The 18,210-nt window shown below is 35.9% G+C and overlaps 1 protein-coding gene across 1 annotated transcript in view; it reads left to right on the top strand.

Annotated features, from left to right (window-relative positions):
• The first annotated feature begins 759 nt into the window (after positions 1-759).
• The window catches only part of PTPRD (protein tyrosine phosphatase, receptor type, D), a 1,303,505-nt gene continuing 1,286,054 nt past the window's right edge, over positions 760-18,210 (top strand). The window contains exon 1 of the mRNA XM_011937289.1: positions 760-811. The gene's annotated coding sequence lies outside the window, so the exon portion shown is untranslated. The remainder of the gene's footprint in view (positions 812-18,210) is intronic.

The raw sequence follows: 18,210 nt of genomic DNA on the forward strand, positions 1-18,210 counted from the left end.
TTGGCCAGGCCAGTCTCGAACTCCTGACCTCGTGATCCACTCTCCTCAGCCTCCCAAAGCGCTGGGATTACAGGCGTGAGCCACCACACCTGGCTTCAGTAACTATTACATAAAGTGACACACAATGGTAACTAACTGGCGTATTTTAAAGATGATTTAAAGACAATAACTTGCATAATTATTAAATCAAATATCTTAAATAATTTAGGATGTACAGTGAATGATGGAGTACTGTACAGCCTTTAAAATTATTACATACCTTATAGAATATATCATGGAGAGTTATTTATTAGTAATTAAAATGGATAAAGCAGAGATAAAAAGTAGAATTATGGTATGATAGCCACATCTGTATGTGTACATGTTTGCACATGTATGTGTCAGGATATATGTTATATCTGACATTGTTAAATGAATGAAACAGAGAAGGTTCTCTAACAAAATACATTAAGCTTGCAAATGTATCCATTACCTATAGTCCTACAAGAAGCAAGTAGACAATAATTGTCTGCTTGTTTGTCATCACCGCATTAAAGGAGTCCAAATTACAATAATTAATCTTAAATCACAGTACTTTGATGTAGGATGAGTAACTGGTAATGCTATTTCAGACAAATACTGTAGTCAAAAATGTTTGTCAAGTGATATGTACACTAATGACTCATGTAATAACGTTTCTTATATTGAATTACTAACCTCTTAAGGTTCTTTAAATTGAATGCTAGTACTAATAAAGAATGTTTTGGGTTATACTTTTCTAGGTCTCAGGGTGGTGAACGTTTTCTTTGAATTCCTAACCTGTGAGCTTACGGTAAGATTTACCTAATTTTAGAGTCATTTTCGTTACCCTTTTTTTGATCATGTCCAGTTTTTTAAAAATAAAGAAAATTCAAATAAGTCATTTGATATTTAACCATAAATGTTGAAGAAGTTATGTGATATTTTCTATCAAAATTTTTATGTTCTTGGAGAGATTATAGTAATACAGTTATTTGATGTAGTCTTTAATAGATTTCTATGTAAATTTGAAGGCATAGCCCACAAAGGTAAAGATTGATACCACTGAAAACAGTTTCTTGAACATGAATGACAATTTTATCTATTAAATTTTTCATAATGAAGTCTATTTGATGGCAATGAGTTACTGAAAGTAAAACTTGTTTTATCATCTGTCAAGATGTATCAAAATTGAGTCCCTCCATGTAGCTTGATGGTAGATCTCCAGGAAGTTGAGAGTAAAGTATGTAACTGTGAAAATAATATGGTAATAAATAACAAGTGACTTCTAAGGCAGTTTTTAAGGCATTAATTATTCATTAACTCTTGTGGTTATATGTATTCAATAAGGTTTGTTAAAAATGTGAATCTGGATTACATTAATAATTGATGACTGCAGAATATACATAAATATGAGTTTATTTGTGTTATTGTGAGACTGATGAAATTAATTTTCAGTAAGTCAACTTTCAGAGTTTATCTGTTGCTTAATAGTAAACATAATAAAGATTTACCTTATAATAAATATATAAAATCCAGACAATGTGGGCATTTGTATCGTACATTTTATACTTGGGGGAAATGACATCCTTGGAAGCACAAAGGTAGTTGATTAACACTCCTATTTATTTGGGCATATAGCATTATTGCAATATATCTTGAAAAAGATGTTTCAAAGTGATTGTAGATAACAACCCATCTCTAGGAACTATAAGACATACTTTTTCATTACTGTTTAAAGAAACACTCAATATAACATAGGATTATTTAAAACAAGTATCATATAGGAGGAAAGTAAAATTCCTCTGCCTTACCAGGAGTACTATGCTGATAATGGGAGAAATTTAGAGGAATTATTTAGATGCACTTAGGGTAATAATTTTATCTCCAAGTACTTATTTTTAAGTTTTAAATTATACTTCACAAATATACGTGAATGAACTTTTAAAATAATTTCAATTTATAATAAGTAACAAAAATATTTTTAAAAATTATTATCTCTAGTGTTTTAATTATCTTATATACACACAGAAAATTACTCATATCTTAAGTGCACAGTCTTATTGAATTGTTACAAAATGAATACACCCATATAACCAATACTAACATCAGTATTTTTTAAAAAAAAAGAACATTAGAGTACTTTGAAGTCCTGTTATACTCTTTCTAGTCACTAAACCTACAGAGCATAAGCAGTTTCTTCACTTCTAGAAGTAGGATTTGCCTCCTTTTTCTATAATCTATAAATGAAATCATACAGGGTACTGCTTTGTTTCTTTTGCTCAACATTATGTTTGTAAAACTGTGTGCAGTGTTAAATTGCTCACTTTCATTGCTGTGTAGTATTCAACTGTGTGGATAGACCAAATTATTAACCCTTTCTAATACTGATAGGCACTTAAGTAGCATCCAGACTTTGGCTTTTATCAATAGTGTTGATTTGGATATCAGGAACATGTGTTTTTGGAGAACACATGTACATGTTTTATTGTGTACATAAGATATGCACATGTTCTACTTCAGTACATATTGACAGTTCATCAAGTGTCTATCAGTTTTAGGAGCAGGATATGAGAGTTGAGTTATTCCCTATAGTCACTGACGCTGGGGTTTTTCAGTTTGGGTATGTGAATAGCGGTATTATAATTGGAATACCTTGAAGATTAATGTTATTAAACACTTGTGTTTGCTCTTATTTCTCATGTGGCTACATTATTGTTGAAATGTCCTAAAACTTTTGCCTTTTTTTCTTACTGGATTATCTGCCCTTTTTTATTGGGTTGTGTTTATACATACATTGAGATAGATATATATATATATAAATATATTTATTTTATTTAATATATATTTATATATATACACATAAATACTACACAGCAATGAAAATGAGCAATTTAACACTGCATGCAATTTTACAAACATAATGTTGGGCAAAAGAAACAAAGCAGTACCTACTGTATGATTTCATTTATAGAATATAGAAAAAGGAGGCAAACTCTGCTTCTAGAAGTGAAGATATTGCTTATGCTCTGTAGGTTTAGTGACTAGAAAGAGTATAACAGAACTTCAAAGTACTCTTATGTTCTTTTTTTAAAAACCATATATATATGTATATGTATACACTTATATATATGTGTGTTTTTGTGTGTGTGTATGTATATATCATTGTATATATCCAGTAGGGGATTTAAAACTACTAGTTAATAAATCAGCATTATGTCTTTCTTAAAATTCAAAATCAATTCTGCAAATGTGTAGTTGCCACAGATTGCGTTGTCCTTTTATGTATGGTTTTTGAATTGCATGTGTTTTTCCTCATTAAGTAACAATTCTAATTTAAATATATTCTTAGACTAACATTCTTACATTCTTAAATGAATTCTCAAAACTAACCAAAGCCAATTATGAAAGTGTCAAGAATTGTGGGTCTGAAAATCTGTCATGATAGAAGTATTTTCACAACATAGTGTGAGAAACACCAAAAATAATAGCTTTATTTTTTTCTTCTGGAGAGTTAGTTGTGAAATATTTACCAGAACACCACTGAATATTTGCACTCTGTATTCAACTCTTTGGTGGATTTTCTCATTACTCTCTGGATGATATATTTCGATGAACAGAAGTTCTTAATTTTGATTTATTTCTGTTTATTAGTTTTTTTTCTTTTCCTTCTATGATCAAAGCTTTTTATGTCCTATTTAAGATATTTTTGCCTTGTCTGTTGTTACTAAGATATTATGGTTTCTCTAAATTTTTTATTGTATAAACTTTTACAGTAAATGGACTCCAGGTGTTACATTGTTCTATTTTTATTACCTTATGCATTTAAGATAAATAGATTTGGATTAGAATAGTAATTGCTCTGTATATGTTTTAATGTTTTATTATAAAATTCATACATAAATATGAAGACGTTGGTATATAGTTATTTAATAATTTAATGCATCTATTAAAATAAGCAATATGTAGTATTTTATTAAGTCAATATATGTATTTAGGAATTGCCCATTATAAGTTTTATGTACCACAGTTAGTTATGTGGCCACAATTTTGAAATAAAAATTCAGCACTATAACAAAATTATTTGACTTTAAGCCTAAATGAATCATTTATTTCCATAAGATATTATTAAGTGAACCAAAAGCATGCAATATAAATGTTCTATAGGATCATTAAAATATCAGAATATTAGGCTAACCTTTAAGCATTTAAATGTAATCATTGTTAAAATATATTTATTGCTTCTAAAATATTATGTGCAATAAGTTATATAAGCATATAACAGCCATAATAAGTACAGCCTTAAGTATTAACTAAAGAATTCTATTATATGCACTTCATTAAGATTTTATTTAATACTTGTCTTGCGAGATATATATAGAGAAAGAAGAGAAACATATATATCTTTCATTTGTTTGTTTGTTTTAAATTTTTCACCAAAAACACAACAGTGCATCACATACTTGTTTTGTACCTGATAGAAAGGATGGTATAAAAATCAGGATTATTTATTTTTAAAAATTTTGCATCAGTTATGCAAACATACATGTGTTTGCCACAGGTTGCAGTATACATGTTTTTAGAATTGCATGTGTTTTTCCTCATGATGTAACAATCTTAATTTAAATACATTCTTAGAATGTATATTTTTCATCTCTGGGTGCTTAGTCTAAGCCATGTCATCATTTAAGAGTAACTCATAATGTAATACAGTGGAAGTAGAACAGCAAAGTAGATATCTTATTTTAATAATGAGCTAGTGTGTTTCAAGTCTTCATAATATTGAAACAATGTGATGAGGAAATGTTGGGGTTTATAGATTAAAATTCTTGAAACTAAAGATGGAATTTTTTAAATCCATGTATTTGGATATTTGAAGAGCTTGGGATTTGCTTCAGAAGATTTTGTTTGTTTTTTCTTTCTGCTTTCTCACCTGTTTTAGATAGCCAAAGATGATGAAATATTGAGTACAATAATCAAGAGCTAATTAGATGTTTTTCCACTTTTTCTAAATTACCAATCTCTGTGTCATAATGAAAGCAGGGAGAACAAAGGTAAAACACAAAAAGCTGTCTTAAATATTGGTTCTAAGACTTTAAGTAGCACTAATACTTCTTAGCCTCCACTAGCCAGTCCAAATAGATAAATAATGAGCTTATCTGAGAAATACAGCATAGGTTTTAGAAATATTTCAGGATTTATTTCATGTGTCCCTGAGTGTAAGTGATAATTAAAGGAAAAAATCCAGTTAAGAAACACAAACCACATATAGAGGTAATTGTTGCCAGTTAAATTAGCTTAGTTTATTTTCACAGTGATGACAGGGCTTGGGGAAAAATGAAGTTAAAAGACATACAAGTAACATCCTGCATGAAGGAAAATAGTGGAAACTGAAGGATTACTGTGCATTATTTGAACCCAAAATTGAAAGATTGAATTATGCAATAGAAGTCTAATCTGAAGTCACGAACACCCTTTGAAGTCCAAATAATAATAATACAATTAGAAAGACATAGGTAAAAAGTGTTGGTAACATAAATGAAGTTTGAATTTGAGAACACTGCATGTTCTCTGAGAATTTTTGCTTCCTATTCAATAATGAGTTGATTACACAGAACTGTTTAAGTGCAGTTTTGTGGGGTTTTTTTTCCTAAAATATATGTAGGAAAAAATGGAGTTCTACTTCTGATGGGCACTTTCAACTGACATTTCTGAAAAACTAGTTCAGTGATGTTTACTTGTTACAAAATGCATCACCTAAATCCTTTCGTCTGAATACATATGGATTATCACCTCTTCACACCTTTGGATAGATTGTTCCTATCTGGCTAGCTCACACATAATTCTGATTAAATAAATTATCCATCTGTGAATCCCCTAGGCTTAACTTTTAATACTTACTCTATATGATTTCCATGCTATATCTAGCCTTCTCCCTGTTCCCAACATGTCAGGAACAAGTAATTTAGTTTCTAAGACTTTTCTGTTTGTCTAAAGGCAAACTTTATCAACCTCTATAAAAGTGTATATGTTATCTTGCTCCCACTTTGATATACTATGGATATCTGGAAAAATCGAGATTAGACTTTTGTCGATTTGACTTGTTGATAACAAAGTGTTAGGGGGAAAAAAAAGAGCTTAGAACAAATTTAAGCTTACTAAAGCCTTTCAATGGCATATATTTAATTCTGGTTGCAATAAAATGGATGGGATTTTATTGTAAAGCTGAGCAGAATTCAGCTTCTAATATGTCAGCTTTACATGACAGATTATTAATAAACTGTCACTGTTATCACATGATACCAATCTTTGGTGACTGCCTTTTTTTAAACTTGAAACTCAAATGTATATTTTAAAGTAAGCTTTACTTTGTGGCTCATTCTTTCCTTTAAATACCTTTTTTTCCCTCTGCTCTATAGAAATTATTGTGCCATTTAATCAGTGGTTTTAATTTCATTACACTAATAAAATTCACAAATGACTAGTGTATCATCTGTGTTCAGATACATGCACAGATAGAGGATTATTACTATTATTACTCAGTGTAGATGATGACAATGACAGAGTAAGAATTAAGAAAATGAATTGACTTTAAACTCGGTATCATGGCCATTACCTAGCAAAATGAGAAAGTGGGCATAGTCCATTTTCTCAACTTACTTTCCCCGTGTCTTTGCCTTTTTCTCTCTTTTGTTCACAATTCCTTATTGTAGATACCCATTTTCTACTGCCTACACATTCTTTCATTAAACAAAACTCACTAAGCATCTAGGCATTGGGTTAGTATTGTGGAAACAATCAACTAACAGGACCCATAGGAAATTTATAGTTCTGGAGAGCTTGTAGGGCCTACAATCATCCTCCAGCTACAAAATGGTCTTCATCTGTGAAGTCCTCTGTACTATATGCATATCCTCATCACCCATCAAAACTTTAGTAACCCATCAGTGGAAAATTAAGAGCTACCTCCCACTAAGTTATAATTAGTAGAGGAAGGGACATAGCAGTTGATTATGGTTTTTAAAAAAAACTGTACACATGTCGTAGAGCAAAGCATGGAGGAAAACCTATAAATCCATACATGTATGACTCAGTGAGTTGTAAGTAATATATATTTTCTCACTGTCATAGTTGATGGTTAATATCAAAACTGTTTACTAGTTGGGTAAAGCTGGAAATAAGAGTCCATATTTTCAGTCAGGTATTATTCAGTATTTGTTGACCACTTATTTACTACATGTCACATCCTCTTCTGGATGGTTTTATTTGTGTAATTCTCTTCTGAGAAATCTGAAATATATTAAAGATGAGAAGGCAGAATATTTGTGGAACTTAGGAAGGCTGATTCTGTTTATAATTAATTGTTTGACCTCACACCCCAGTCATTTATTTTCTCAAGTCTTCCATATGTTCAAATAAAAAACAAGAAGGATAAGAACTATGAATTTTGAATCCTTTCAAGCTTTAAATTTAAGTATTCTAATTATATCGGTTGAGATGCTTTGAGCCACAAATAACAGGAAACTAACTTGCTTAGGCTTTAAGAAAGACTTCTTATTATACAAATGAGAAGTTAAGAAATTGTAGAATTTCATGGATGATTCACTGACATCATAAGGGACCTATGTTCTTTTCATCTTTGTTCCCAGTGTCCTATCTTAGGTTTGTCCTTGGCCAGAATCCCTCAATATTGAAAGATGTCTGCCATAATTATAGGTTATATATCCAGACACAAGATACCCAGTAGAGGAAAAAAAAAAAAAAAAAAAAGGATTTTGCCTTCTTTTCATGCCTTAAAAGACTAAGGAAGATTTTATGACTGTGGCCACCCTTGTGCCTATTGCCAGCAAGTACCTTTTCACATCTCTTCTATCCAATGTGTCACATCTCTATCAAGTGTGTCATATGCCTCAGCCTATAAGGATCATTTACTATTGGCTTAGACCAATTGCGTTTACCCTCTGCATTTAAAAATGTGTTCTGCTTCCATGGAAGCTCAAGGCTGCACAGAGAAGCATGAGGGGATAAAAAATTCAAGTTCCCTTAAGAAGCAGAAAAGGAGAAGTAGTTGTTTGCCAGGCAACCAGTGGTATCTGTTATAGTTATTATGCTTTGTTGGTGTACTACATACTTCTTGAATTAATACTTTTATTTTCCCTGAGGCAATAATAGATAAAATGTGAGTTTACTTTAGAATGAAGTCCCCAGGGATAATCACATCAAATTAAACAGGTGATTGCTTAGGAAGTAGGCGGTTGTTATTGTTTACATCCACATCTCTTCTCAAAATTCTTTAATGACTCTTCATCTTCAAGAGAATAATTTCTGTATAAAAATGTACAGAATAAAGACAGGGTTTCTCCCTCAGTTTTGCTGCTCTGTTACCATCCATGACACTGGCATACCTGTGTTCCTTGCTCTCAATTTGGTGCCTTCACCCATCCTGTTCTTTCAATAACAACAATCCCACCCCTAGCAGAACCTCCCACCCCCAATCAATCATCTCTGCATTTTTGCTTTGACCAAGACCCACTCACACACCTTCGACTGACAGAAAAGGTACTGATATTCCTTCATTCCTTCCAATTTCAGCTCAAATGCCAGGCTCCTTATGCAGTATTTCATGAATCTTCAGGTGACCTATGTGCTCTTTCATTTTCCCATTGACCTTCAACCGTATTTCCATTAGACTGATTATTGTATGTTTTTTATATCTACTTGATGACCTCTCGGCACTGGACTTTCCACACTTTGAGGGTAAAGTTGGTGCCCTTGCTGCCTTTGTATTTGACTCTGTAATAACTGGCATAGGCAAGGTTTATTGTGTGTTTGCTAGAGTATGTGCCTGGGCAACAAAAAGTGTTAGTGTCAGTGTACATAAGTAAAGTAAATGCGTGGAGCATTTCTTTTATTTTTCCATGAGAAGAAAATAAGATAGGCCAAAGAAATGCTTTTCAACATTTTCACAAATGTCAAAAGGTTTTACTGCCCCAAAACTTTACTGACAAAGAATGATCTATGAAATATAATTAGTTTTGACCTCACTACAAGTGTAAGCTTTCCTTAAAATCTGGTGTTTAATCTTTGTAAATCGTGCTAATTTTATATTTTATAGTGTTTAGTCTTTTTAAATTATGTTACATAGTCTATGTCATAAAACATTCGGGTTTTATTTAGCATGTAAGAATGTTTATGTTATCATTGTGTAAAACTGATTCTCCAGCAAGAATTACATTGTTTACCCTGATATCCTTGGGAAACCATTATAAGCTCTCACAGAGGTTTAATTCTCTAATCAAGAAGCATGGACATAGAGAAATAATCTGAGTTTAAAATTTTGACCACAACACCATTGCTTATTGCTGTGCTCTTGAGTAATTAATTTAAGCTCATTGTACATTAAACAAATTATTTTAGTTGTGTATTATAATTTACCTTCATATATATCACAATTTTTGACAGATTAACATGTGCAAATTTTTTTTATCTTATCGAGTTCAAAGATCCATATAAGTAGATAATAATAGTCTTCAAAATATGACAATAGTTTGATTTGTGTTGTCCACGTATAAATGTAATTAGTGAGAATTTTAATAAGTACTGGAAAAGAAAATATATATATATATATATATACACCCCAAGATGAAATTGCTGGAGAAGAAGAAATGTGCAGGAATAAAAAAGGAAGACTTAATAGAATTTGAGTTGTCACAAATGAGGATGCAGCCAATAAATGATTTATCTTGTGTCCTTCATAGCATATTTATAAATCCATCTGACACTTCTGGCCTATCAGAGAGCAGAAAAATGAAATTATAGATTCCCTACTATAGATGACACCATCAACAAAGGGATTTAAGTAGGGTTACTTGGTCATTTTCATTTATCTCATTTCTCTGTATTCCATCCTTGACAGCTCTAACATATAAAGTCTTCAAAATCCTAGGAAATGGGGCCAAAGTTTAATGTCCTGTTTTCTTTTTAAGAAGGACATTTGCCTGGTTTCCTAAATGCACAAAAAAAAGAATGCTAATATAACAGTTTCTGGGAATATGTTATGGTACAAAAAAATGTAAAAATGATTTAAAAAATAAAGATACCTGTAGTTTATTTCTGATCATGTGGCTATTTGTAGCAGTTTCTTTATATTTCTTATATGTCAAAAATATTAAAAGCATTTTTATATGTTAACAAACAGTTTTGTAACATAAATAACAAAAGAAAAGAAAAGTTATTCTTCAGAAATCCATCATCATTCTGCATTCACATTCTGAAATATCAAAATAAAAGGATTTTTATGCCTTCCTTTCCAATCCTTATACAGATGTGCATTTAGATTACATCATTCAATACATGCAATTTTTTGCAATTTTAAATTTAATAAACATTTCACTCAAGAAGTGTATCTCCATTACTACATAGTCTATAAATGTTAATTTTAAAAACTACATATTTTTCAGATCAGAAAATTCCTAATCAAAACAGATCAATAAAGAGTTTAGTGGGCTTAAAAATGCTTGTTTAGAGTTGTAAAAAGGGAGGTAAATTAATAAAATGTACTATTAGTTTACAACTTCTGGTTCAGATAATCCTTTCCACTTTACAAAACCTTTTACACATATTAATAAGTTTTAATAAAATATTTGAATATAACTTTTCACTTTATTAAGTTTCTTTTTATGGGATTATATAAGATTGAGTTAGTTAACAGGACATTGGAGACTTTGAGATAATTTTGAAACTAGGTAAATTTGAAAACTGCATGTCATCCATTTAAATCTTTATGAAGCAAATACTACATAGCCTGTAACAGGTTAGCCTTAGGTGCACTGTAAAAAAAAAAAAAAAAAAAAAGGATTCAATCTCTCTCTTGTTCAGCTTACATTTCTGGAGGCAGAATAAGAAATATCTTCAGAAGTAAAATGTAAGTGTGATATATTTTTTCTAAGTGCTAATAAATCCAAAGACAGTCATTGAACTAGAGTGAGGGAAAACAATTCATAGAGATGGGTTTTCTTGAGTTACGTATTAATACAGGAGTTCCTAAATATGATGACCTTTAAAACTCTTCTTGGAAAGCTTTTAAGACATATGTACCCCAGGATTCAAAGATTTTTGGTTCAGTAAGTTTAAAACCTGTTTAAAGAAAGAGTAAGTTCCAACCCAAAGGTTCTCACAACTTGGTGTGCAAGAGAATCATCTGGTAAATCTGATAAAAATGTGAATTCATGAACCCCAGCCTAAGGAATTTGAATGTAGTTGATCTAATATGGAGTCAGAAACTTTTTAAAATATAAATTTAAATTGACAAGGACCCCTGCATTCCACACCCCAACACTGTTATGCCAGGGAGATTCTGAGTTAACTTGTTTCTAAAGGGTAACAGGAGAACCATTCCTCACAACTGATGTAAATTTGGAGAAAGAGTACTTCAAAAACTTGGGCATTGCTCCTTCATTTGGAAAGCTCATCAGAATCACCCACGGAGATTTTTTTTTACGCACACCTTTGACCTCCTCCTCAGGTTGAATGGATAAGGGTCTACAAAGTTAATGCACAGGTACTTAAACTTTAACAAAGCTCAGCTGGTGATTCTAATAGCCTCTTTGGCGGATACACTCATTAAATGTACTCTTGGGAGGCCAGATAAGCTTGCTATTCTAATGAGCCACAAGCATTGGTAGCTATTAGAATGAGCTGGAAAACTTGGTAAATAGAAAACAACCAAGCTCTCACCTACTCAGTCGAGCCTAAGCCAAAGTGTCTTTTACCTCCGCTTCAAGTGACTCATATGCCTGTTTGGCTTGAGAGCCATTGGGCTAAGTCATGTGGAAGAGAAAGCCAGGATATCATTGGACAAGGTTAACTGAAGTCAAGATTTAAATGCTCAGGTAAAGCATGTTGGTTGGTTGTCAATATGAGTCAATTCTAGTTCTTCAGTATGAGAAAGAAAGATCAAAGTACTACTTGGGCATACCAATGTATCAGTGATCTCTTACAAACATCATAGATTGGATGCATGGGATGTTACTTAAGGGAAATTTTATGGTTTTGTTTATATGGTTGCAGAATGATTTTCATATAACACAATGTTTAATCCTTGGCATAAAAGCCAAGGATAAAAGCATCAACAACTGTCCTGATCCTCTGAATGTGGGTTCCTTACCTTTCTTACTATGCTCCAGCACTGTAGGCTGTCCCTGGTTCTTGAATTGGTCTATTCTTCAGCAGTTGCAATATTTCCAGAATCTGCAACCATGTGTCTTTCTTGTCCATGCAGAATAAAATAAAGACAGAGAGATGCATGGTTTGGGTACACATAAAGAAAAATATCTAAACTTCTTTGATTATCATGGCAATAAGGTAATGAAAAAGATACTGGAGTTATTATATTGTCAAAGCATTCTGATACCAGCTTATAATAGTCAATTCGTAAGGTAGTTCCCAATTGAAGTAACCCAGCAAATTTACACCCAAGCCATGGATTCTTCTCACATTTCAAACTTACCTGGACAGACTTGCTCATTACAGATTTTATTACTATATCTTGACCACCCCTTGCCCCTTTTCCTTTTTAATCTCTTTCTACTCCTACCAAAGAGAATGGTCAGACTAAAACACATTATATAATTCTCATAATAAAGTGGGTACAATTATAACCATGCAATTAGCTAAAATTTTACATTCAGTTGAAAGAAGTGATTTATTAATAATGTTCTTGTATTCATCCATCCAGCAATAAATATTTAGTGAGCAGCTACTGTGTTCCAGACAATTGTCTTTCTGCTTCAGTTACACTGTAAATACAAGAGGCAAAGATGTCTGCCCACATGGAGGTTGGATTCCAGTGTGGAGAGATGGTGATAGAATAATCTAGCATACTTAAAGGTTATATATTTCACAGAAAGTAACAAAAGTAGAACAGTTTAAAAGGAAATGGGGGAATTTGGAGATAAGGAGATGTGGGGTGGGAAGAAATATAATTGTAAATAGGATGCTTAGAGTTGAACTTTCCAAAAGAACAGATTTGGGCAAATTTGCTTGGGAGCTAAAGGTGTTAGCCATATAGATATCAGGAAGGAAAGGGGTCTAATTGTAAAGGCAAAGGCTAAAAAGAGGCTTGGAAAATAGCAAAGAGGACAGTGCAATGGGAGCAGAGGAAGGCAGAGTTCTAGGACCTGAGGTCAGAGTAGTAACAGAGGTGGGCTTGAAGGCAGGTCAGGTAGAGCTTTGGCTTTAACACTAAGAGCAGTGAAAAGCCATTGAAGGATTTTAAGCAGAAGGATGATATTAAGGTAATTATCTCTCTGTTGACAATAGCAAATAGGGGACAGTCTTAAAGCCAGAAGACATTTTTAAAGGCTATCATAATGCAGATAAGAGATGGATAGTGACTTCATCCAGAATAGTCAGAGGAGGCAATGAAAAGACTTTATATTCTAGGTAAAATTTGAAGGATATGTTGGCAGAATTTCCAACAAATTGCATGCAGAACACAAGAGAAAGAGGAATCAACGATGGCTTAGGGATTTGAGAGCTAAGCAACTTAATTGTGGAGCTGCCGTTTACCAAAAAATAAAAATAAGAAAAAATAAAGAGTATGAGTGAGGAAAGCAGATATGGGGGACACAGAAAATCAGATCAATTTTGGACATGTTGAATTTTAGATATATTTTAGACTCCAAAGTGGGGTATCAAGTAGTCATTTGGATATATGAGGCTTCCGTTTGGAAAAATGTCAGTCTAGAAGATAAAAAAAGTGAATGTTGGTAGCACAGAGATGATATTTAAAGCCATAAAATGAGAAAAAATTCCTTAAAGTAGCATGTATATATAGAGAGAAAATGTTTAAGTGTGAGCCATGGGCGATTCCAACAATAAGAGCTTGGAAGGAGAAGGAACTAACAAATGAGAGAAGGTACAGCCAGTGGATAGAAAGAGAAAGAAATGTGATGTCTTTCAATCTAAGAGGAAAGATCTTATCACCTCTGAAGAGAAACAGGTTGTTACCAACACAGATGTTTTGCAAGTTAGTACCCTTCTTTTGTTTGGAAAGTAAGAGTGTTTTTTTCAGTTAAGGCTTAAACTTAAAAGCCTTTTTTCCTGCACATTTCTAACTGCAGTTCTGAAAATAGAGAGAGGTTATGCTTTTTACACTTGAGCACTATTCCATTTTCTTGTTCTTTGTGAAAATCTAATTTTACCCCAAATGGTTTGATGATAAATCAGTGGCCATTTACTTAGTAATGTTGATGAAAAAGAGTTAAATTCTGTAAAATATTTGAATGGATTTATTCTGAGTCAAATGTGAGTGACCAATACCTGAGGCACAGTCGCAAAAGGTCCTGAGAACATGTGCCCGAGCTGTTTGGGTTACAGCTTGATTTTTTATACACTTTACGGGGACAGAAGTCACAGGCAGACATCAATCAATACATGCAAGGTGTACATGGGTTTGATCTGGAAACATGGTGTAAGGAACATGGCTGTGCTTTAGTCAAGCGTGGGCCGAGGGAGGATGTTTACATCCTGAGTGACTCAGTGAGTTTAGAGAGCAGGTGTATAACTCCACTTGTTTTCACAACCATGTAGCCATAACATAGGAAGGCCATCATTGGCTCTACAACACTATTGTCTGTGAAAGGTATAACTCCCCTGCTAACACTGTACAGGCTTTCTTGGCTCTTGAGGCTCCGCTTACCTCAACATTGTTTGACATGGCAGGCACACTGGCACCCAGAGAAAGAGAAAGAATGAAGGCTGTCTGTCCTGCAGATAGACAGGAGGGAACCAGGACACAGCTTGACTTATTTGTGCCCAGAGAAAGAGTTAAGCTGCTGACCCTGAAGGCAAGGGAGAGCCTGCTGCACAGCTGTGCATGGGGGTGGCTGGCTCAAGCAGCCACGACAGGGCAGACAGTGTGAAAGTAAGCTGCTAATGAGAAAGCTAGTTTAAGTAAGCTCTGTAAGAGAGCTGCTGCTGAATAAAACCATATTCACCTGCCTACGGCCCCCAAGTATTCTTTCTACCCATCCACCCACTCCCCCTTGGACTTCAGCATGGGCTGGACCCGGACCCTAGGCCCCGACAATTGGAAGTGAGGGTGGGATGCAGTGAGTGGGTCTTCAGCCCCTGAGGCCTCCTGGGTCAGCTATGTGGCTGCAACATGGGCTGTGGTACCCGGTGGCAGTGGTGTTGGTTGGATGAGCCTCAATGGAAACATGGGAGGCAGTGGACAGATTCCCTGTGAGTGTGGAGAAGGCGCTGAAGCACCTGAGGTGCACAACACCAAGGAGGAACATACCTTGGCCAGCAAAGTCAGATGGGCATTTGTAACCGTGCTGCGGGAATTGCATGCCCAATCTTGCAGGATGCAGTATTTCCAGAATCTACCACCATATGTCCTTGCAGGCTTGCCCTCTAGTCCATCAGAAAATAGAGCATGAGCAGCTGTTAGGCCCAGGGGTGGTCCCAGAGACCGCCTACTGTGGTGAAGTGCACTTCCTCTCGTGCCTGTGCGCCCGCTGAGTTGTGGGAGTTAGATAATGTCCACTGTCATGTACAGACTTAGTGCAAGTCATTTGAGAGAAGAACATTGCTGCACAACCCAGTCCTGCCTGAGCATTCCAGTTCAAAGAGTACCTGCTGCGGTTGGCGGATGTGTAGTCTTTTCTGTTTGGTAAGAGAACTGGCCGAGCTGCCCGAGTTGAGGGGGATATTGGACAACCAGAACCATATGTGAACTTGGCAATCCACTGGTCTCTGAACCCAGATAAGTTTCCAGGCAGAGCTGCATTTATTGACAGTTATGGAAGCTGGTCAGTGAAAGTGAAACCTGTCTTTGCACCTTGGCATTGGCAGCTTGGTTCTCCACTTATCCACTGCTTGTGTCTCTCCCATGCCTGAGGATATTCTGAGAGTGGATGTCTTTCATGGGTTAGCAGCTATATGATCTGTAACAGACTTGCCGGACTACTTGACAACAGAACTGCGACTTCTTGTCCAGAAAGCCAGGAACAGTTTGCCTTCATCGGAGGGCAACAGTGGACTTTCACTGTGTTGCTGGAGGGCTATATGCATAGCCGCACCGTATGTCATAGTCTGATTGATGTTATGCTAACCTCTGGTTCTCTTGCAGGTTTAAAAACAGCAACGCCCCTCTTACCTGGGATTGGATGATGAGACTGAGACAGCCAAGCAGGCTATTCAGTAGGCACAAGCCCTACGGGTAATTAACCAGGGGTGCCTACTAAAACTGAATGTGCATGTGACAACGGATAGTTTTGGCTAGGGTCTAAACAATGTGGAGCGCTTGGAAGTGCCCGTAGGCTTTTAGTTCCAGCTGTGGGAGGGGGCTAAGTGTCAGTGTTCATTAACAGAGAAGCAGTTAGTAATAGCGGAATGGGTGTGTTCATGGGTAACCACTGCCCGGACTGGGAAGCAGTTAGTAACTGCATGTGCTGCCCTTCATGCTCAGAGTGTGGCGGGACAGTCCACTGTCATCCTGTAGACAACTTACCGTATAGCGGGATGGATGTGTTCCTGGGTATCCACATCCTGGATTGGGAAGCAGTTAGTAACTGCATATGCTGCCCTCTAGGCTCATAAGAGTGTGGCAGGACAGGCTACAGTCATCATGCAGATGACTTACCCAATAGCGGGGTGGGTACACTCATGGATAGTGGCCCCTCCTAGACTGGAAGCCAGTGCAGACATCCATTTTAGTGACGTGGGGTGCCTACTTAGAGCATTGAAGTACACCGAGTACAAGTCCCTCAGCAGAAGAGTTACGAAAAGCCTTAGGACCTATAGTCCTGATGCAACATAAGGCCTTGGGGCCTAAGGTCATAGGATCTGAGGCACCCCTAGACCCTGAACCTTCCCTGTTAGGAAGGGTGTCCCCCAATTCCTAATAGGGCATTATATACAGATAGGTCTAGCCGGGGTGCTCCTTCTGCCTGGACTTTTGTCTAAGTCCAGCCTAGTACTGACAACATATGGTTTAAAACCAGTTGTAAATAGAGTAGCTAATAAGCTAAACTCTGGGCAGTGTGAATGGTAATCACCAAGGAGCTGACACCTATGGTAATCTGTGCCAATAGATAGGCAGTTTATCAAAGCTTGTGTACGTAACAGGCCTGCATGCTCAGATGCTTGTGTATGTATTAGGACTGCATGCTCAAAGCTTATATGTCAGGCTTATGGGTCAGTCCTGTGTATGTATCAGGTATGTATACCCAAATTTTGTATGTCAGGCCTGTGTGCCAAACCTGTGTATCAAACTTGCATGTCCAAGCCCTATGTCTCCCTCGGCCAAAGGGATGGAGTGTAAGGAACATGGCTGTGCTTTACTCAAGGATAGGCCGAGGTAGGATGTCTTTATTCTGCATGACTCAGTGACTTTAAGGCACAGATGTGTAACTCCACTTGTTATCACAACCGTGTAGCCATAACATGGAAAGGCCATCACTTGGCTCTGTGCCACTATTGTCTGTAAAAGGTACAACTGCCCTGCTAACACTGTACAGGCTTGCTTGGCTCTTGAGGTTCAGCTCAGCTCAACATGGCTTGACATGGTGGGCACTCCGGCACCCAGAGAGAGAGAGTCAAAGCTGTCCGTCTTGCAGATAGACAGGAGCGAGCCAGGCCACAGCTCAGCTTACTCATGCTCAGAGAAAGAAAGAGTTAAGCTGCTGACCCTGAAGGCAAGTGAAAGCTGGTCATGTGCTATGCATGCAGGCTGCTGGCTCAAGCAGCCAAGACAGGGCGGACAGTGTGAAAGTAAGCTGCTAATGAGAAAGTTAGTTTAAGTAAACTTTGTAAGAGAACTGCTGCTGAATAAAACCATATTCACCTGCCTACGGCCCCCCCAAGTGTTCTTTCTGCCCATCCACCCACTCCCCTCAGACTTCAGCATGGGCTGGACCAGGACCCCAGGGCTTGACATGTGGGACCCCTTGAAGGGGGCTTCCAGATCATAGGTGGATTCAAAGCTTTTCTAACTGGCAGTTATCAAAAGATCTGGAATCAATAGAAAAGAATGTTTTGGTTAAGATAAGGGGGTGTGGAGACCAAGGTTCTTATGCAGATGAAGTCTCTAGGTAGCAGTCTTCAGAAAGAATAGATGGTACAGGTCTCTTTTCAGATCTAAAAAGGTACCAGGTTCTTAATTAATCTCTCTTGGATTAGGAAAAGCCCTGGAAAGGGAAGGGG

Source organism: Colobus angolensis, unplaced genomic scaffold (genome assembly GCF_000951035.1).
Source record: "Colobus angolensis palliatus isolate OR3802 unplaced genomic scaffold, Cang.pa_1.0 Scaffold162, whole genome shotgun sequence".
NCBI lineage: Eukaryota > Metazoa > Chordata > Mammalia > Primates > Cercopithecidae > Colobus > Colobus angolensis.